We start from the raw sequence: 23606 nt of genomic DNA on the forward strand, positions 1-23606 counted from the left end.
ATGATAAAAGATATATATATATATATATATATATATATATATATATATATATATATATATGGGAGTCAAGAATAAAGTCTATAGAAGATTAATATTCAAAAAGATAAATCTAAATCATAAGAAAGGAAACATATTCAACATATTGTAGTTTGGTACTCATAATCGTTAACTTACCTTGTATCTTACTAGTGTATATGCTAGAAATAATTTAGTTTCAATAAAAGTAGCATAATAGTTTGGGAATTATAATTTTGAGTTTAATTACTTGTGGCTTGTTGTTTACATATTTACAACGCCCAAGTAAAAATTTAATATTTTATTATTTTAAACTTAATGTATAAATATATTTTTCACATGTAAATTTATTCGGTAAGGTTCAGTAATTTTTCGGTTTATTTTTGTAAAATAAAAAGCCTACCCTAATAATCAGTAGATAAGGTATGAGAGGGCATCTCACTTTGAGCCTCACTTTGTCCTGCTCTGACTTGGGGCACCTGACTGGTACCCTCTCCCGCTGCTGTATCAAGCCGTCTACTAATCGTTTGCTTCCTAGTCGAAGGCATCACTGAAAAAAACAAGGTGAATATTAGAGACGAACACTTACGACTCAACTCTACGCACGATCTAGATTCAGGAAGAAGGTAACAACCCTAGATGTCATGTAGCCTCCTGATTATAAATGTGGCGCGCTACACATCCATAATCAAGACTCTACTAGACATGGCTCATAGACAATCCCTAGGACAGACTTGCTCTGATACCAAGTTTGTCACGACCCAAACTGGAGGGCCATGACTAGCACCCGACCATACTTGCCGAGCACCAACGTACATTTCATCTAACCTTCATTATTATCTTTTAGGGCTGACGAGATCAATATAAATGGTAGACCTGGATCATGGACAACCAGCAATAAAATATGACGGCATGAACATACATAGCAGGGGATGACCAGACAATCAAGAAACTACATATAAGGTATGAAGCTACCACGCTACCATGAAAGACTATACAACAAAAACCAGCCGACAAGGCATACCAAACTATACATGAGTCGACACTTGTCTATGAGCCTCTAAATGAACATAAGTGCTGCAACATAGCCGGAACAGGGCCCCGACATACCCATAATGTCTATAACAAAAATGCATACCAAGACCAAGGCAAGTCCGGAGAAGGGATCTCGCCAATCACCGCTGAACTGGACAACCTACTGTGGTGGGGGAGCTGCACCTGCCTGTCTATTAGGGCCTGCATCACGACATGCAGTGTCCACAAACAAAAGGATGTCAATACGAATAAAGTACTGAGTATGTAAGGCAGGGAACCATAAATACGAACAGTAATGTAAGTAGGGATAGAGAATATACAACCTGGAACATCTGAGTACCTCTGAGGGCTACTGACATGAAATGCATGATACATATGTATGTATACATAAACTTTTAAAACATACACCTCTGTGGGTATCATCATCATCATATCGTACCCAGCCATAATAGGCTTGGTAAAAACGTACTCGACCGTCATAAGGCTCGGTAGAATCGTACCTGACCACGTGGAGCTCGGTAAGACCCAACTGATCAGTGGTTGCACATTATGTGCCGTACCCGGGCGACTATAGCACGGGTCGGTAGAGTAAAATAGATACATATATATAATGCATACTCGACTCATGGAATCACATTCTAAACCTTTCGGAGTGACGTAAGGTCGGTATCCTCTGTACACGTTATTAGGACCAACTCTTCATTACAAACCTTATAAGAATCAGGAAGTACCAACAACATTGATAACATAAATATAAGAGAAGCAACATTAACATCAATCGTTCTATAAGAGGGAAAGCAATGTAAGTACTGCTAGTTTCTAAGAGTAGAGTATCTTTGGAAGCTCGTTCATTACATTATGTACAATCAGAGTCGTGCAAAAGAAGAAAAGGGATAGCCTCACATACCTTGTATATACTACCCCAATCACAAGCTATGCAATTGTCACAACTCCTTAGTCTACAATAAGAGAACCGATACTATCTTTATCATTTAAGCGTCATAACTATTATGTATCGACCACAACCTATTTTATGTTGAAACGGACAGCACCTCCCCTATATATATGACTTCACACCATTACAAACAATCACCAAACAGCCCAAACAACAGCAATAATAATTATATTGAGCCTCCCAAAACAGTCCACGCACAACCTTATTACATCATACATACGACGACCACCGTAGTCCTGTCAAACGACCCGGAAATATTACGAATCACTATCAGCCCACAACCCTACATATATATGGTGTTCCTCCACACCCTTACACCTCCAAAACGCCACAAAATAGTAGTAAAACACGCAGCCCAATAGCAACACAAAACAGTCCACAAAACAGTCCGCTACAAGTGAATAACTCGAACTCACGGCTTCCGATCACCGTCCCGTGAGTTCTTACATGTATAGAACGAATTACCATGAATTCACAGCAGAGAAAAATGTATGAAAGATGGCAGTAACTTACCTTACTTGTTGGATAACTCAGCCCTTCCCTTGGTTCTTCAAACTCTAGGTTTTACCTTCAAATAGAACTTGAAAGAGAGGGAAAATCGATTAGGGTTTGTGTGGGATTTTTGGGGAGGAGTTTCAGGGGTTAACTTTGGTTTTGAGTGTCTGAAATATGGATGAAATAACTGAGTTCATAAACCCTTAAAAGTCCTCTCTTGGCCGAAATAGGTCTTTTAATTTTGTCCTATCATTTTGGCAAGTAGGTGATGCACCTACTTGTCATCTACCAATCTGCGTAGGCTTGCAAAAATATGAATATCTCTATACTCCGAGATCATATTGACAAATGGTTTAATGATTTAGAAACTAGACTCGTAGATCTTTAATTTGATGGGTCGATCACCCCGTAATTCCTTGTAAATTAGGAGAAAAGCTTAGAAACATTTAACCTAATGTTTAAGTAAAATTATGAACCTCATTTGCGACAACGTTTGTCGACTTTTGTTTCATAACTCGTTTTACTTCAATATTTATGATACGGATATTATATGATTCAAAAACCTTAATACATGACCTAGAGTGTAATAAGAACCTCTAGGTTTACCTGAAAATATGAGTTACCACATCCTTGATTCGTTTAACTTCTAATACTTGTTAATCACCCTTATACACCCTTGTATCACTTAAGACCAATAGGATTAACATCTTATCATCTCAAAGGTAATTCCTTCATGAATTTATGTTAACTAATATATGGCATGAACTAACGCGTGTGGATATAGGTTGTAACACCCTTCCCCCCTTAGGAACATTCGTCCTCAAATGAGGGTTCATGGGGAGTTTAAATCATCGTGGATTCCGGTCAAGTTTCTCCCATAAATAGAGGACAAACTTGCAAGCGGTTAACTCAACGTATGGCCTTAAAAGAGTATGCAAAGCATTATGGACATGTACATTATCTGCATATCGCCATTTTGTATTAATGAAGAGTATTCTCAAGTTATTGCTTACCTCATAGAGCCATTTCACCTTCCAATGTATCATGTGTTCCACCAGCATCCTTGTTATCTTCATTCTGGAATAGGTACAGGTATTTAGACTTCATCTCCTCTCTGATTCCCATGTTATTTCTTCCATATTCTTGTCCCTCCACAATACTTTGATGGAAGCTACATCTTTTGTTCTCACCTTGCGGACTTGTCGATCTAATATAGCCACTGGCACTTCTTCATATGATAGGTCCTCTTAACCTGTACATATTTGATAGAGACGAATCGAGAACGGTCTCCAATACATTTCCTCAACATAGATACATGGAATACCTGGTGGACAAATTCCAATTCGGATGGCAATTCTAACTCATAAGCAACTTGTCCAATCCGTTGAAGAATTTTATACGGCCTGATATACCTTGGACTCAACTTACCTTTCTTCCCAAAACGCATAATACCCTTCATTGGTGAGATCCTCAGGAAAACCCAATCACCAACCTCAAACTCCAGATCATGACGTCGGACATCGGAATAAGATTTTTGCTTGTTTTGTGCCGTCCTCAATCTCTCATGTATCACTTTCACCTTCTCAATAGCTTGGTGAATCAAATCTGTCCCATATAATTTTGTTTCACCGACTTCGAACCATCCAACTGGTGATCTACATCTTCTCCCGTATAATGCCTCATATGGGGCCATTTTAATACTGGAATGGTAGCTATTATTGTAGGCGAATTCTATGAGTGGAAGATGGTCATCCCAATTTCTCTTAAATTCAAGAACACATGCTCGTAGCATATCTTCTAGTGTCTGATTGGTACGTTCAGCCTGTCCGTCAGTCTGCGGATGAAATGCAGTGCTGAGATTCACTTGTGTGCCTAAACCCTTCTGAAAAGACCTCCAAAAGTTAGCTGTAAATTGAGCTCCTTGGTCTGATATAATAGATACCGGCACACCATGAAGCCTAACAATCTCCTTGATATACAACTTCGCATAATCTTCAGCCGTGTAAGTTGTCTTAACTAGAAGAAAATGGGCACATTTTGTAAGTCGATCAACTATCACCCAGATGGAGTCAAACTTATGATAAGAGCGAGGTAATCCAATAATGAAGTCGATATTAATCACCTCCCATTTCCAGGTCAGAATCTCTATATTCTGAAGCAATCCACCGGGTTTCTGATGTTCTATCTTTACTTGTTGACAATTGGGACACTGGGCTACAAATTCTGCAATAGACTTCTTCATGTTATCCCACCAATACTGCTCCTTGACATCATGATACATCTTTGTCGAGCCGGGATGGATGGAATATCGGGATTGATGAATCTCATTCATAATCTTCTCTCGCAACCCTGCCACATTAGGCACACATAATCGGCCCTGGTATCTCAGTGCCCCATCTCTTCCGATCTCAAAAGCCATACTTTTACACTGCTGAATGCTCTCTCTTAATCGTACTAAGATAGGATCTTCATATTGCCGTGCTTTTACCTCGGCTACCAAAGATGATTCTGATGTATTCTGTACAGTAACACCTCCGTCATCAGAGTCTAACAATCTGATTCTCATATTGGCTAGCTGATGAAGCTCTTTAGTCAACCCCCATCTACCTGCCTCAATATGTACTAAGCTTCCCATTGATTTACGGCTGAGAGCGTCTGCCACAACATTGGCTTTACCGGGATGATACAATATCTCGACATCGTAGTCTTTCAATAATTCAAGCCACCTACGCTGCCTCAAATTCAACTCTTTCTGCTTGAAGATGTATTGTAAACTCTTGTGATCTGTGTAGATGTCAACATGGACGCCGTATAAGTAGTGTCGCCATATCTTCAAAGCATATATTACTGCAGCCAATTCCAAATCATGGGTTGGATAATTCTTTTCATGCTTCTTCAATTGTCTTGATGCATAAGCAATCACCTTCCCACGCTGCATCAATACGCACCCCAAACCTATACCTGAGGCATCACAATATACCACATAACCTTCTATTCCTTCAGGAAGAGTAAGCACTGGTGCGGATGTCAATCGATTCTTCAGCTCCTGAAAACTACGTTCACAAATGTCAGACCACTGGAACTTGGTAGCTTTCTGTGTTAACTTAGTCAATGGTGATGATATAGAGGAAAACCCTTCCACAAACCGCCTATAATATCCTGCTAGCCCTAGGAAGCTGCGGACTTCTGATGGTGTTGTAGGTCTCGGCCAATTCTTTACTGCATCGATCTTCTGAGTGTCGACACTAATACCCTCGTCAGATATCACATGGCCAAGGAACGCTACTGAGTTCAGCCAAAATTCACATTTGGAGAGCTTAGCATATAACTTACGATCCTGAAGCGTCTGTAATAGTATCCGCAGGTGGCCCGCATGTTCCGCCTCTGAATGAGAATATACTAAAATGTCATCAATGAATGCAATCACGAACACATCAAGATAGGGCCTAAATATAGTATTCATGATATCCATAAAAGTTGTTGGGGCATTTGTTAGCCCGAACGACATCACCAAGAACTCAAAGTGCCTATATCTTGTCTGGAAAGTCGTCTTTGGAATATCCTTCTCCTTAACCCTCACCTGATGATACCCTGAACGTAAATCAATCTTGGAGAAATACTTGGCACCCTGGAGTTTGTCAAACAGGTCATCAATTCTTGGAAGTGGATACTTGTTCTTTATAGTAGACTTATTCAACTGTCGATAGTCGATACACATCCGTAACGACCCGTCTTTCTTCCGCAAGAATAGGACTGGTGCACCCCAAGGTGAAGTGTTAGGTCTAATGAAGCCCTTATCCAGCAAGTCCTTCAACTTCACCTTCAACTCTCGCAACTCTATCGGGGCCATTCTGTATGGAGGGATAGAGATCGGTTGAGTGTCAGGCAACACATCAATGCTAAACTCAATCTCCCTTTCCGGAGGAAGGCCTGGGATTTCATCTGGGAAAACATCTGGGAATTTGTTGACCACGGGGATTGATTGTAAAGTAGGCGGTTTCGCCTCCGCATCCCTAACGCGAACAAAATGATAAATGTAACCTTTTGAGATCATTTTCCTTGCCTTAAGATAGGAAATATACCTACCTTTTGGTGTAGCAATATTCCCTTTCCATTCAATGATGGATTCACTAGGAAATTGAAACCTAACCATCTTCGTACGACAGTCAGCATTTGCATAGCATGAGGCCAACCAGTCCATTCCCTTTATCACATCAAAATAAACCATTTCTAACTCAAATAATTTGCCGAGGTTTGACGACTACAAATCATCACAGTGCAACCTCTATATACCCTTCTAGCAATCACAGAATCTCTTATTGGAGTAGATACCGCAAGGGGTTTACTTATCAATTCAGGTTCAATGCCAAACTTATTAGCCACAAAGGGTGTAACATATGATAATGTAGATCCCGGATCAATCAGCGCATATACATCATAAGAAAACACAGATATAATACCTGTAACAACATCTGGAGACGACTCGAGATCCTGTCGACCTACTAGAGCATAGGTTCGATTTTGAGCACCACTCGAACTCGGCACTGCACCTCTACCCCTACCACGACCTGTCGACTGCTGAAAACCCCGTGCTGGAGGTCGAACTGATGAGGAAGAACCAGACACAGATCCAGTCGGCTGAGCCATACCATCACCTCCTCTATTAGGACAATCCCGCATCATATGGCCAGGCTGCCCGCACGAATAGCATGCATCAGAACCTCGACGACACAGTCCAAAGTGGGCCTTGCCGCACTGATCACAATGTGGTGTTGGGGGTCTCATCTGACTAGTATCCCTGTGATGTTGCGAGCCAGATGCCCGCGAACTCTGACCTGGACCAGAATAGGATCGATCATATCGAGGCCTCTGAAACTGTGGAGGAGCACTAGCTACAGGTGGCGCCGAACTCCTCGAAAACTGTGGCCTGATGCGGCCTCTGAAGTCATCAGAATACCCTGCAAATCTCGCCCTCTTATGCTGGCCCCTATCCTGCTCCCTAACTGCCCTCTGCTGGCGCTTACGATCCTCTAGGGTCTGGGCATAAGCTTGAATACGGGAAATATCCATGCCCTCCACCAAGGAGGCTGTCGTACACTCATTTATCAGATGTGGTCCCAACCCATTCACGAACATATGCACCCTATCACTCATCTCGGCCACCATATGGGGAGCATACCTTGCCAAAGAATCAAACTGCATACTGTACTCTCGCACACTCATATTACCTTGTCTAAGGTTCAAGAACTTATCAGCTCTAGCTCGTCGTATCTCAACTGGCAAGTAGTGACGAAGAAAGGCCTCAGAAAATTCCTTCCACACAGCTGGAGGAGGGTTCGGACCCCTGGATCTCTCCCAACTATCATACCAGAGAACCGCTAAATCCCGTAGCCGATAAGAAGCCAACTCTACTGCCTCTGTATCACTAACATGCATAACCCGAAGTGTACGATGAACCTGGTCAATAAAAGTCTGTGGGTCCTCCTTGGGGTCTGATCCGGTAAACACTGGAGGGTCTAAATTAATAAAATCACGAACTCTTGTACTAACTGGTTTCTCAGCAGCACCTGTATTCTGCCTCTGAGCCTGAGCAGCTACCAAGCTAGTCAATAACTGCAAAGCACTCCGCATATCCTGGTCTGGAGTGCCAGACGGAGGAACTGGAGGCGCTGGGTGCCTTCTAATATCCTCTGGAGGAGATGGAGTAGATGAGGTATGAGAGGGCATCTCACTCTGAGCCTCACTTTAGCCTGCTCTGGCTTGGGGCACCTGACTGGTACCCTCTCCCACAGTTGTATCAAGCCGTCTATTAATTGTTTGCTTCCTAGTCAAAGGCATCGCTGAAAGAAAACAAGGTGAATATTAGAGACAAACACTTACGACTCAACTCTACGCACGATCTAGATTCAGGAAGAAGGTAACAACCCTAGATGTCATGTAGCCTCCTGATTATAAATGTGGCGCGCTACACATCCATAATCAAGACTCTACTAGACATGGCTCATAGACAATCCCTAGGACAGACTTGCTCTGATACCAAGTTTGTCACGACCCAAACTGGAGGGCCATGACTAGCACCCGACCATACTTGCCGAGCACCAACGTACATTTCATCTAACCTTCATTATTATCTTTTAGGGCTGACGAGATCAATATAAATGGTAGACCTGGATCATGGACAACCAGCAATAAAATATGACGGCATGAACATACATAGCAGGGGATGACCAGACAATCAAGAAACTACATATAAGGTATGAGCTACCACGCTACCATGAAAGACTATACAACAAAAACCAGCCGACAAGGCATACCAAACTATACATGAGTCGACACTTGTCTATGAGCCTCTAAATGAACATAAGTGCTGCAACATAGACGGAACAGGGCCCCGAAATAACCATAATGTCTATAATAGAAATGCATACCAAGACCACGGCAAGTCCGGAGAAGGGATCTCGCCAATCACTGCTGAACTGGACAACCTACTGTGGTGGGGGAGTTGCACCTGCCTGTCTATTAGGGCCTACAGCACGACATGCAGTGTCCACAAACAAAAGGATGTCAGTACGAATAAAGTACTGAGTATGTAAGGCAGGGAACCATAAATACGAACAGTAATGTAAGCAGGGATAGAGAATATACAACCTGGAACATCTGAGTACCTCTGAGGGCTACTAACATGAAATGCATGATACATATGTATGTATACATAAACTTTTAAAACATACACCTCTGTGGGCATCATCATCATCATATCGTACCCAGCCATAATAGGCTTGGTAAAAACGTACTCGGCCGTCATAAGGCTCGGTAGAATCGTACCCGACCACGTGGAGCTCGGTAAAACCCAACTGATTAGTGGTTGCACATTATGTTCCGTACCCGGCCGACTATAGCGCGTCTAGGTAGAGTAAAATAGATACATATATAATGCATACTCGACTCATGGAATCACATTCTAAACCTTTCGGAGTGACGTAAGGTCGGTATCCTCTGTACACGTTATTAGGACCAACTTTTCATTACGAACCTTATAAGAATCAGGAAGTACCAACAACATTGATAACATAAGAATAATAGAAGCAACATTAACATCAATCGTTCAATAAGAGGGAAAGCAATGTAAGTACTGCTAGCTTCTAAGAGTAGAGTATCTTTGGAAGCTCGTTCATTACATTATGTACAATCGGAGTCGTGAAAAAGAAGAAAAGGGATAGCCTCACATACCTTGTATATACTGCCCCAATCACAAGCTATGCAATTGTCACAACACCTTAGTCTACAATAAGAGAAACGATATTATCGTTATCATTTAAGCGTCATAACTATTATGTATCGAACACAACCTATTTTACGTTGAAACGGATAGCACCTCCCCTATATATATCACTTCACACCATTCCAAACAATCACCAAACAGCCCAAACAACATCAATAATAAACATATTGAGCCTCCCAAAATAGTCCACACACAACCTTATTACATCATACATACGACGACCACCGTAGTCCTGTCAAACGACCCAGAAATGTTATGAATCACTATCAGCCCACAACCCTACATATATATGGTGTTACTACACAAACGTCCACCTCCAAAACTCCACAAAATAGTAGTAAAACACGCAGCCCAATAGCAACACAAAACAGTCCACAAAACAGTCCGCTACAAGTGAATAACTCGAACTCACGGCTTCCGATCACCGTCCCGTGAGTTCTTGCATGTATAGAACGAATTATCATGAATTCACAGCAGATAAAAATGTATGAAAGATGGCAGTAACTTACCTTACTTGTTGGATAACTCAGCCCTTCCCTTGGTTCTTCAAACTCTAGGTTTTACCTTCAAATAGAACTTGAAAGATAGGGAAAATCGATTAGGGTTTGTGTGGGATTTTTGGGGAGGAGTTGCAGGGGTTAACTTTGGTTTTGAGTGTCTGAAATGTGGATGAAATAAATGTGTTCATAACCCCTTAAAAGTCCTCTCTTTGCCGACTTAGGTCTTTTAATTTTGTCCAATCATTTTGGCAAGTAGGTGATGCACCTACTTGTCATCTACCAATCTGCGCAGGCTTGCGAAAATATGGAACTCTATATTCAGAGATCGTATTGACAAATGGTTTAATATGTTAGAAACTAGACTCGTAGATCTTTAATTTGGTGGGTAGATCACCTCGTAATTCCTTGTAAATTAGGAGAAAAGCTTAGAAATATTTAACCTAATGTTTAAGTAAAATTATGAACATAAGTTGCGACAACGTTTGTCGACTTTTGTTTCATAACTCGTTTGACTTCAAGACTTATGATACGGATATTATATGTTTCAAACACCTTAATACATGACCTTGAGTGTATTAAGAACCTCTAGGTTTACCTGAAAATACGAGTTACCATATCCTTGATTCGTTTAACTTCTAATACTTGTTAATCACCCTTATACACTCTTGTATCACTTAAGACCAATAGGATTAACTTCTTATCATCTCAAAGGTAATTCTTTCTTGAATTTATGTTAAATAATATATGGCATGAACTAACGCGTGTGGATATAGGTTGTAACAGGGGACTGATAAAACTTGTACGCCTGGCCAGCAAAGCCCCATTTTAAAGCATTGACAAGGACTAGGATCAAGGTTGGCAATGACGCTTTTTCCTGATGAAGATAGCTTAACTGATACCTGCAAAGTAGAGGTCATTCCTTGAGAAGTGGAACGTATCACATAAGGGTAACTCTTTCATAAATGTCGATTTTATGTTTTATCTTCCCCTTTATCATCGGTGTTTTCTGTGGTGCAGCCATTGCTCGAGTTCCAAACGTCATTCCTCGGCTCAAGGAGTGGATCGAGGGTATTGTGTCACAGATAACCTACTCCGAGTGCTCATGGCACAAACTATCAAAGGGCCATTGGGTGGCCCATTCACATGGTATGATTTCTTTACTAAGCAAGTTTTATTGGGTTTCTTCTTTTCGGATTGCCTTATTATTTCCTTTATTTTCTTTTCACATGTTTGCCTAAGACCATCGAGCTTAGGCCTCTGGTCGGGGGTGAGGACTTGCCCGTTGACTCATCTGCTTGGGGCAGCTAGGGGCTGTAGCAGGAAAGAAGAAGAAGAAAAGAAAAGATCTGGGTTCCCTGAGCTAAGAGAAGAAAAGACCAAAAAGAAGGTTGGCTCGCAAGCCAAAGGAGAGCTCTACCTCTCGAGCGCTAGATTTGGACTTGCTCTACAAGCTCAAAGATGATTCCGAGGAGGAAGAGCCTTAAGTGGCCTGCGATCCGTCGCTCTTCGGAGAGTAGGGGCACTAAACAGGAGACCCATGAGCCCGATCTCCCTCAGGATAGGGAGGTTGATGCGGAGACTGGGACCGAGACTCCCTGCGAGGAAGGTAGTCCATCGAAGGAGGCACTCGGTATGATTGATATTTCTGGGTCACCTTCGTTTATCGAGTCCATGTTTGATGTGGTCTGAACGGTGAAAGAGAGACCCAACGAAGGGGCTCACGGAGTAGACAATCCACTACACTGCTTTTTTGATGGTGTGGACTCAACCGCCCTTGAGGATGTCACCGGGCTGGGTGACTTTGATGTTTCGAGGAAAAGTTCATCCTGGGAGGTTGGTGGGCTGAACTTGAGCCCGAGGCTGATTAACCGGTTCCCTGCCCCGAGCACGGATCCTAGTCTAAAGCGATTAATTATTATCACCGATCCGGAGGATGCCTCAGTTCTTTCTAACCATGTTGGGATAGCTAGCTACCTTCGGTGCTTGGTTCGAAGAAAGCCAGGAAAAAATGAACGAGGTGGATGTGCCATGCTTGTTTAACGAAGAACAACATGTGGTGAACCGGATAAGGTGTTATCACATTCTTTTATTTTTTTTATTCAGTTTTTGAGGATTCTAATGTCTTTTCCTTTCCTTATTTTGCAGGCCTCGGTGCTTCACCATGAAACCTTTCTTCGGTACTAGCATGAGCTTAGCCAACTCGAGGCCGAAGTCAAAGAGCTTTATGAGAAGAGGGACATGTATAAGCTTCTTAGTGAGCAACACGAAAGAGAAGTCAAGAGCCTTCGAGCCAAGTTGGATGCGGCTCAGAAAGAACATGCCAACCTGGTGGAATGGGTAAAAATTTTGAAGCTAGTAATGACGATCTAGACATGAATACTAAAAGTCAAAACTCGCAGGTCCAACAGAAGCTTGACCTGATTGACCAACTCCGAGCCGAGATGGACGTAATCAAGGTCGAGGCCAAAGTGTAGAAAAGCAAGATGGATCGCTTGGCTTCGGAAAAGGAGACTTCCCAGGAGAATCTGACCTAGGTTGAGGCCCAACTTTGAGATAAGAGGGCTAAAGCTCAAACAAATGAAGAACTCCAATCCCAAATAGGCTCGGTTGTTGCCGAACGAGATACCCTTGCCAAGGAGCTTAAAGAAACCAAGTCAGTGGCGGAAATAACCAGGGCTGATACTTAAGAGATGGTGGCCCAGTACAAAGATGATCTGAGGTTGCCCAGGACCACCTAAAAGAAATTGTTGAATACGTGAAGTGGTAGTCCCAAATGGAGGCTCTCGAGGAAGTTCATGCCCGGGGTTTCGATCTATCGGCCAAGATTGAAAATGCTAAGAGGCTCGAGGCCGAGGTCAAGAAGTTGGCATATCCTGAGGATAAGGAAGGCTTCAAGGGTTCCGGCGGATCCGAGTGCAGAGAAGACCCTGATGGTCCCGATGATGAGGCGGGCTCCGACGAAGATCAAGCTTAGGTGCCTTGTAAATTTTTCTTTATTTTGTACTTTTGTATTTTTTGTTGAGGCCATTTGGACTTTGTAAGATCTCTCTCTCTCTCTATATATATATATATAAGGCTCTTCCTTTTTCCCCTTGGACAATTTTCAAGTTTGTTTCTTTTTGCTTTTTCTTTATGATTGCAAAGATTTCAAATGCCTTAGCACGTAAAAATAATGTCTTGTTCAGAGGTTCGAACAAGGCTCGTTTTCGATGTAATTTTGCTTAAGGCTCGTGGGGGCTTGGTATGAATAGAAGTTTTCCCCGAAGTGCTTACTTAGAATTTTTTAGATTATAATTTTACTGAGGGTAGCCTTTGAACCAGTTTTAAAATTTTTAAGGCCTTATGTTTTGGTTACGGGTTTTGGACGTCTCGAAGCCGTTTTTAGGATGGCCGTAGCGCTTTAAGTTCGGGTTACGCCCAGTAGGCTTGTTACCCCGAGTTTCAATACCCGAGCCATCCGGGCTTACCCGAGATGACAATACCCGTGTGGGGGTGGCCATTGCCTTTAAGGTTCGGTCACAGCCTAATAGGTTTTTGTGCCCTCGGGCTTTGACAAGACGAACTATCCGAGTTTTTCTTGGATGATAGTTCCTGAGTGGTGGTGATCTCTTCAATCCGAATATAGGTGGCCCTTGGGCTCGATGTCCCTAAGGAACAAAATGTAGTAGTTTTTAGGAGACAAAATATGTATCTGCAAGGTAGAAACTTTCTTTCATTTCTGTGCATAATACAAGATTGTAGATGTGTACAAGCTTCGAGTTATGGCTTAAGTGATCTATGTGGGCACAGTTCATTTGAATATTTAGCCCATACAATAAGTCCTATCTACCGAGCCTAGACTATTCGAGCACAAAGTTTCCTTCCTTGCTAAAATTGTTATCCAAGGGTGATATCCCCCAAATATTCAAGGCCGATCATAGAGAGGGTTCGGATACTATTGGTCTGATTTCTGACTCCGGTGCATAACTGTCTTTAATTCTAAGTGTCGGAGGTTGGTTCTCCAGTTGTAGTAACTCTTAATCCATTGCTTTTGGGTGGCCAGTCAGACGAGGGCGGCCTCGCGCCTCTTGTCCAACATTTCCAGGCTCGTACTCATGGCCTCGTTGTTTTATTTTTGGTCACATATTTGAACTTGAAACTCGGTTCTCCAACTTCGGCAGGTATTAGCACTTTGGCAGCGTTAACAAATATGAACAGGGTGGCCGCGATACTGGATTTTGAGGTCGTACTGTATGCCCATAAGACTTCTGGCAAAATTTCCTTCCATTTGAGGTCGTACTGGAGTATGGTTTTGTTCGTAGACTCCACCTGCTCATTTCCACTAGGGTGATAGGGCGTTGATAGGATTCGAGAGAAACTTCCTGGTCTTCATGTAATATATATACTTGTTTCTCCAATCCTAGGTTAAGCTTGTCGAGTTTATCTCGGCATGGCCTTCCTTCACTACTAATTTCATGAGTTGCATGACTGTTCCTGAGTTGAATTCATCATCATCAACCAGTGATCCCAAATTACCAAGAGCATCGGCTTTGCTATTTTGATCTCGAGGTACGTGTTGTAGAGTCCACTCCTTGAACTGATGTAGCATTACTTGCAGTTTATCTAGGTCTCTTTAAATTTGTTCCTCTCTGAATTCGAAAGTCCAAGTGACTCAGTTTACCACAAGGAAGGAGTCGCACTTAGCTTCTATCACCTCGGACCCAAGGATTTTAGCCAGTTCGAGACCTGCAATCATAGCCTTATATTCGGCCTCATTGTTAGTCAATTTTATAGTCCTAATAGATTGTCTAACTACATTACCTGTCGGTGGTTTCAACACAATGCCAAGTCTGGAACCTTTTACATTCCAGGCACCGTCCATAAAGATAGTACAGATTCTTGAGAAAGTCCCTGAGTTCAACAACAACTCCATTTCGACCTTGGGTATTAGAGTCAGCATAAAGTCGGCCATAAAGTCTACCAAAATTTGAGATTTGATTGTGGTTCGGGGTCGATATTCGATATTGTACCCGCTGATCTCCACCACCCATTTGGCCAATCATTTCAAGAGCTCGGTTTATGCATTATGTTTCTCAATGGGTAAGTAGTTACAACACATATGGGATGGCACTGAAAATTCGATTTTAGCTTCCTAGAGGTGCTTAGCAAAGTGAGTGCTAATTTTTCTAGGTGAGGAGACCAAGTTTCGCCCTTACCTAGAGTTCTGATAACATAATATATAGGAAATTGCGTACTTTCTTCTTCCCGGACCAGGACTCCACTTACCTCTATCTCGGATACCACTAAGTACAGGCAGAGTTGTTCGTCTACCTTCTGAGTATGACATAAAGGTGGGCTCGAGCGGTACCGCTTGAGTTCCTCCATGTCTTGTTAGCATTTCAGGGTCTTTATCTTATCGGGATTAATCTCGGTCCACCGATTTGACATCAAGAATACGAGGAATTTCCCGAACCCAACTCCGAATCACATTTCTCTGGGTTTGGCTTTATATTATATTTCTTCAATATATTGAAGGTTTCCTGCAAATGTTTCAACTAATCCACTGCTCGCAGGGACTTAACTAATATATTGTCAATGTAAAACTCCATTGATTTTCCTATTTGCTCTTTGAACATCTGATTTACTAGGTGTTGCTAAGTGGCACCGGCATTTTTTAGTCTGAATGTCATTACATTATAGCAGTAGGTATCGTACTAAGTGATGAAGGATGTTTTTTTTTTCTGATCACCCGAGTCCATCCGAATTTGGTTGTACCCGGAATATGCATCGTGAAAACTGAGGATTTTGTGGCCAGCCCTTGCATCGATCATGCGATCGATTTTTGGAAAAGGGAAAGATTCCCTGGGGCATTCCTTGTTTAGGTCTTTGTAGTCTACATACATTCTTAATTTATTCCCCTTTTAGGGACTACCACTACGTATGCTAACAAATCCGAGTATTTAACCTCCTGAATGGACCCTATTTTAAGGAGTTTAGATATCTCGTCTTTGATTAATGCATGTTTGACTTCGGATTGAGGCCTTGTTTTTTGTTTGACTGGGTGGAACTTCAGATCCAGGCTCAACTTGTTGTTAGTTCTCTCCGGCGGGATCCATGTAATCGAGGTGGGACCAAGCGAAACAATCTATGTTATCTATATGGAATTTAATGAGTTCTTGCCTTAGCTTGGGATTTAACCCCGTGCCCAGGTATACCGTATGATCGGGCAGGCGCTCGATCCATATAACTTGCTCCAGTTCTTCGACCATTAATTTGGTGGCGTCGGAATCATTAGGGATTATAAATGATCTAGGGACTCTATAGTCTTCATCCTCTCTGTAGCTTCTCTAGTTCAATCGGGGCCGATATCGATGATTGCTATTTGCTTTGCCCCTTGGACCCAACTCGAACCCTTTGATGTTGAAAGTGTGGATATCAGGATGACCTCATCGACTGCGAACATCTTTGCGGCCGGTTGCTCTTCATAAACCGTTTTAATTCCTCCTAGTGTTGGGAATTTCAACGCCTGGTGTAGTGTCGAGGGTACTGCCCTCATGTTGTGAATCCACATCCTCCCGAACAGAGCATTGTATCTCATATCTCCTTTGATCGTGTAGAATTTTGTTTCCTGAATGGTTCCGGGAGGTGTTCACCGGCAAGGTTATATCCCCTTTAGTGGTCTCACACGCTATGTTGAATCCATTCAAAATTCTGAATACAGGCACAATTTGGTCTTGTAGGCCCAGTTGCTCTACGACCCTCGATCCGATGATATTGGCCGAGCTACCTAGACCAATCACACGCTTAACTCAATATTTATTTATTAGTATATATATTACTAGTGCATCATTGTGTGATTGCACAATGCCTTCAGCTTCCTAGTTGTTGAAGGATACGGTTCCCTCTGGCACTTAATCTCGGGTCCGTGTTTTCCTTGCGATGGATACTTTGGTGTGCTTTAACATTGGTCCCTGGGAGACATCAACCCCACCGATGATCATGTTAATGACGTGTTGAGGTTCCTCTTGCTCGATCTTCTTATTTGACTCTCTATTCCTAAAATGATTTTTGGCTCAATCGCTCAGGAACTCTCGGAGGTTTTCGTTGTTGAATAATCGAGCTATTTTCTCTCGCAACTATCGGTAATCTTCAGTTTTGTGGCCGTAAGTGCCATGATACTTACAAATTAGGTTGGGGTCTCTTTGGGCAAGATCGAACTGTAAAGGTTGAGGCCACTAGGTGTATTTGAGGCGTCCGATGGCAGTTATGATGGCAGCAACATCTATGTCGAAGTTGTACTCTGATAACCTTGGTCTTCTTTAAGCCGGATAGGTCTGTCGAAACCACTTTTTCTTATTAGTCCCCGGTTATTTTTGACCTCTATCGTTTCTCCTTTCATTTCTCACAGGGTTTATCCAGACCCATTATCCCTACGATCACCGATGTACAGTCGATACCGATCTCTATTTGACCTAGGTTCACGATCAATTTCTCTTTTTGGATCTGTCACTAGCTCGGACGGGATAACAGACCCAGAAAGGGGCCCTAAGCTAATCATCTTTGACCTTAATTTTTTATTGTTACCGGTTATGCATATCGGCCCAAGTTAAGGCAGGATATTCTATCAGATTTTTCTTCAACTGCTGCAAAGCCAATAAGCTTCGAGTATTGAGTCCTTGGGTAAAGGTCTGAACGACCCAATCGACTGCAATCGGCGGCAGGTCCATCCGTTCCATTTGAATCCTTGACACGTACTCCCTAAGCATCTCGTTATCTCTTTGTTTTACCTCGAAAAGTTCCGACTTCCTGGTCTCGACCTTGATGGCTCCAGCGTGTACTTTTACAAAAGCATCTGCAAGCATAGCAAATGGGTCAAAAAAATTGGGGTTGAGTTGTGATACCATATCATAGTTCCTTTTGACAAGGTCTCTCTGAACTTCTTCAGAAGGACATCGATCTCATCATCTTCCATGTCATTCCTCTTGACGGTGCACGTGTAAGAGGTCACATGTTCATTTGGGTAAGTTGTTCCGTTGTACCTAGGAATTTCGGGCATGTGAAACTTCTTTGGAATCGGCTTTGGAGCTGCGCTTGGAGGGAAAGGTTTTTGAATAAACCTTTTGGAATCTAGGCCTTTCAATATTGGTGGTACTCCTGGGATTTGGTCGAGCCTATATTTGTAGGTCTCTCCCTTTTTGTCGTTAGCTTCGATTTATTTTTCTCCCATTTTGTCAATTCCTCGAGCATCTTTATTATCTCAGGGTTGGTCCCGGATTCAGCTTCACTTGGCCTATCTGTGGTTGGTTCATTTTTGCGAGTGTTTTCTCGGGATGGTTCGGGCTCAACTCTACTGGGAACGTGACTTTTGTTCTGTAATTGGGCTATCGTTTCCTATTAAGCCTGTAGTATTTCAAAGATTACCCGCAAGTTGATCCTTCCTCCCTAATCGTCACATGTATTTTGGACTACCGATCAGACTCCCCCATGGACATTGTTCTCATGATCGATAGGCAAATTCGTATTAATGGCCACATGTGAGTTGGCGTCGATTTGGTCTGCGGCCAGAACTTCGTTGGGATCAACAGGGGACACCTCGTTACTAGTTACCAAATTGTTTTTCTCGCCATTATGGCCAGACTCAGCATCCATGTTTAGAGGCACAGATTGGGAGTTCGACATTTTAAATTTTGATCTGAAATTAAAGACACTTCAAAGAACAAGTGTGAAGTAGGGTGTGTTATGGAAATTTGTATCAAATTACCGCTATTATCCTTGGCCCCACAATGGGCACCAAACTGTTTTGTAAGTGATTTTAAGAATACACGGATTAATTCGATACAAACGATAAATTATGTTAAATTAACTAAATAAAGATGTAGTAAACTCAAACCACGTGAGGAAGATGATTCTAGTCTCAATGAAGTTTCCACCCCGATTCGGTGTCACAAAGACCATTACTAATGAACAAGAATGAGAACAAAGAATATAATAATATATTACTTTATAATGCGTGTTACAATATCTCTAATAAATAATAATAACCCCTTTATATAGTATGAAAATCCTACTCTAGGTACAATTCCACAAAAGATAAAAATCTCCAATTTAACTAATTATTGGATTCCCTCCGGTACGTGCCGAGATCCACGTCATGATACCCGATTGATCACGAATATTACGGCCTTCCGTTAATCGTGTTCGATTCCCGAATAATGCTTTCTGAATTTGTTTTGGAATTTGGACCGATCCCGGGGTCATGGCCCCGATATACTCGAGGGCGGGCATCGTGAGCCCCTTCCCCCCCCCCCGAAAGCCTGTCCCGATGGGTTCCTTAATTCGATTTAGGCTCCTTGTCATCACATCCCTTACTGGATTCATTTTATCGGAAATCGGGCCAGCTTATGGGCCGGGTTTCACCCGTATACAGAATGATTTCTTTTAAAATTAACAAATAATGTAGCATAACTCTCTCATGTAGTCCTACAAATTTTATATAATGTATAAGATTATTAGTTTAAATTTTTTTATAATCACACAAATATTATGATATACATAAGATCAAAAGTTTCAACAATACTATGATATCCATGTATGCATAAAAAATTTATTGGATTTAAATTTAAAAAAAGCATTTGGACTATATATTAAATATGTTAGTCCAACAAACTAAATATTATGGACTAATATAATTAGATTAATTATATAAGTGCAAATATATATGGATTAAATAAATAAGTCTTAATCTATTGGGATAGCCCATTTAGTTGGGCTACATATGATGAACCCACTTCGTTAAGCCCAAGATGCCATCTTAGAGGCCCCGTTTGGTGCCACGTTTCAAATGACGTGGTACGCCAAGTCAAGCGGAAGAGCCAATAGGATCGTGCCACGTGTCAAAATGACATGGCACGCCAAGTCAATTTAAAATACCAACAAAATTATGCCACGTGGACAAGTGACATGTTCTGGCCAATCAACTATAGTCTTGTCATACTTCAATCTAATTGGTCGGAAAGAGTTTATTCTCATCACAATTCTTCTCTTCCACAACTATAAATAGTGGTCTTCATAATTCAGAAAAAACACCAGAAGTTATAACAAGAAGCAAGAGAGAGCTCGTGGATCAAACGCCGCAAATTTCTCTACAAGTTTCAAGTTTCAAGCAATCATTCAAGAAATCAAGTTCAAGCCCAAGAACGAAGAACAAATCAAGATTCAAGGAGTACGAGTTCAAATCAAAGTTCGTGCTAGTTGAGTCCAAGATCATCGTTCGTGGGAACAAATATAGATTCGAGATCAAGCTCAAGGGCCCTTGAATTTATTTACTATTGGAAAGAAGAATCAGAGGATTCATAGAGATTGTACACTCATATTATTTGAAATCAAATACTACGATTGTTACAATATATTTCAGTCTTGGTTATTTTCTTGACACAAATTTATTCTCTATAATATCTTATTCAAATATTATGAACAAGATATATATCTTACAAGAAAAAGTATCATATAATTTTCTTTTCATGCAATGACTATTTATTTATATTATGTATTATTCTTTTTCGGGTCAAATTCATAAAATATTTAGTTGAAATTTTATTATTTTTAGCCAAAATATTTTTTTTTTGCCAAAAGATTGGAGTTCCAACAACATATTTTTTTTTTATGTTTTTCTTTTGATGCAACAAGTATATGTTGTAACTGATTCCTTCTTTTAAAATATTATTATCTTTAGCTAAATAAAAAAATATATTCCCTCCGTTTCATATTAAATGAAGTATTTTTCTTTTTAGTCTGTTCCAAAACAAATAACACATTTTAAAAATTTGGAAATAATTCAGCTTTAAACTCTTTCATTTTACCTATTTACCCTTAATGAGAAGGTTTTATAGCCACACAAATGTCATGGCCCCACAAACTTTTTACCCCTTAAGCTTTTAAGATCACAAATTTCAAAAGTCTTCTTCTTTTTTCTTAAATTTCGTGCCGAGTCAAACTATCTCATATAATATGAAACAGAGGGAGTAGTAGTCAAAATAATATTGTTCAAAGTTCTTTTTATAGATTTGGCAAGAAAAAATAATTTAAACTATTGATGGACTTAGAAAGGTTAAACTATATATTTTATTATAAAAAATTATTAGATGGACAAAAAAAAAATTATGTGACAATGCGTGTGTCACATTCTCATGGATTGTTAGTGCCCGGCGGAGTTGAGGCTATCAAAATGCCAAGTTCAGAAGGGAATTAAAGACCACGTGAAATTTAAGGTGGAAATAAACAAAAGTTTGCCAAGTTTAGAGGTCCCGAACTATTCTTCCTCACAAATAGATGATTCAAAATATATCCATTGAGAGGGTTCTTTCTTTAGATTAAGAGCCAAATACTTTTAACTATAATAAGGCTCTAATATTACAGGACTAATTTGATCATTTATGCTGGATGAAAGAAGCAATACGCTTGATCAAATCTTGGGATTTCTCAGTTTCAAAATCTTTCATCTGAAAGCAGTGACCTTCGTCTTTAACCTCAATGAACTCCAATTCTCCTATCCACCCACTTTTCTTCATACCCTCAACGAATCGAATCATAATTTCTCTTGGAATATACTCATCTTTCTCCCCAATACACAACAACAATCTTGAGCATCCTAGCCCTGACAAACGAGGAGACTTCTCAGCTAGGGGATTAATCATTGGGCTGTGGATCCCAGCTTCCGATGGAGGGGCGATGGCCTTCCAAATCTTGTAGGTTATACCATGTTCAATGTTTTCAAGTGGGACCAACAAGTATGGAAAAGCAAGAATTGAACCAGAGATGACCACATTTTCATTAATACCACCTTCTCTTCCAGCTCTCATGGCCATGTGATAAACTATGTTACCACCAGCACTGTCCCCAGCTATGGACAGTCTACTAAAGTCACCGTGGTTTGTTAACCATGGTTCTTTGTTAAAAATAATATTATTTTCATGACTAGCGTGTGATGCGACCCATTGAATTGCAGCTCAACAATCTTCATAGATTGTTAGCACGTCATTCTCATCTATATTGTACTGAAATCGCAATTGCGTTTGATTTAGAAACCAAGATGTTGAGGTAACGATGGTGAACAAAGGAGAAGGCAGACCCGACAACAAATCCACCACCGTGGTAATACACTAAGATAGGAAGCTTTTGGCTAGTAGTGTTGGTGTTTTTTTGAAGGTAAAGTCTAGCTGAAACATGAGATGAAATTGCGACATCTTTCGAGGAGACACCAGTTTCTGGGTCTTCAAGCGATGGTGGGACGTAGAAAAAGCCTTTGAATATGTCATCGAAACGTTCCACTCGACCGTCTTTATAGATTCGGAAGAAAGGATAAACATCAAAGGCCAAATCATTTTTGCTATGGAATTAAGTAGAGAGTGAAGGCTTTCGGATATGGAAGTAGAAAATGAGTATTAATTATTACAAGGTGAATAAGAAGTTGATTTTAGGCATAGAAATTGGAATTATAGTGATTCATGTTTATATATGAAAAAATTCTCTCTTATTTTCTTTATTATATGTTGTGAAAGGAGCGGTTGAACTAATGAACTTTGCCAAGCTAGTTTCCAGAAGCCATACGCCAACACAAGTCAATGTTTGGTAAGAGGGTATAGTGGTCATTTTCTATCTTTAGAAGAAAAAAGAAAAATGAAAGATTTAAATATATAAGTCTACAAAAAGGTTGTAGTATTTAAATAACTAATCAATGTATTTTACCTTCTTTTTTGGATGCTAACTCACCTTCAGTATTGGCAGCAATAGACATGTACCTGAATTATTAAAGATACGGTAATAATGTAAAAAGATTTAAACTCATAGTATAATTAAGGTGATATTAATGGGTGCAAAATTAATTTTTTTTAAGTTACTCCTATTTTCTCTTTTGATAAAGAAAACAAAATCAGAAAAAGCCGTTCCCTACTCATTTTTTTAATTAGTATTTGTTTTGGTTTTTCTCTTTGGTTTATTCGGTGAATGGAAGTATCTGCTTGAAAAATCTGTGGCAACATCGGTTTTAAGTAAGTCTAACAATGAAACATTCCATATATCGTTACTGTAAGAATATTAAACCAAAAGTTAATTGCAATGTTTGGTAATGGACTAATATGATAGGTTGGTTGAGTGGAACTAAAGCTAGAAAATATAGTCCTAAGAGTTCGATATTCTTTCATGTAAGCTATACCTCGATTTCTATATTCGACATTTTGAACGCAAATAAGAAAAGCTCATCAATTTCACATTCAGTCAAATAGAGTGAAATAATTAGACGTTACCCCAACGCTATGATTTTGATATTATTTAACGTCAACATCGCCCA

The 23606-nt window shown here is 40.6% G+C and overlaps 1 pseudogene; it reads right to left on the reverse strand.

Annotated features, from left to right (window-relative positions):
* Positions 1-21548: 21548 nt before the first annotated feature.
* LOC104232183 (2-hydroxyisoflavanone dehydratase-like) lies at positions 21549-22654 on the reverse strand (annotated as a pseudogene).
* Positions 22655-23606: the final 952 nt, after the last annotated feature.

Source organism: Nicotiana sylvestris, chromosome 1, assembly GCF_000393655.2.
Source record: "Nicotiana sylvestris chromosome 1, ASM39365v2, whole genome shotgun sequence".
In the NCBI taxonomy this organism is placed as follows: domain Eukaryota; kingdom Viridiplantae; phylum Streptophyta; class Magnoliopsida; order Solanales; family Solanaceae; genus Nicotiana; species Nicotiana sylvestris.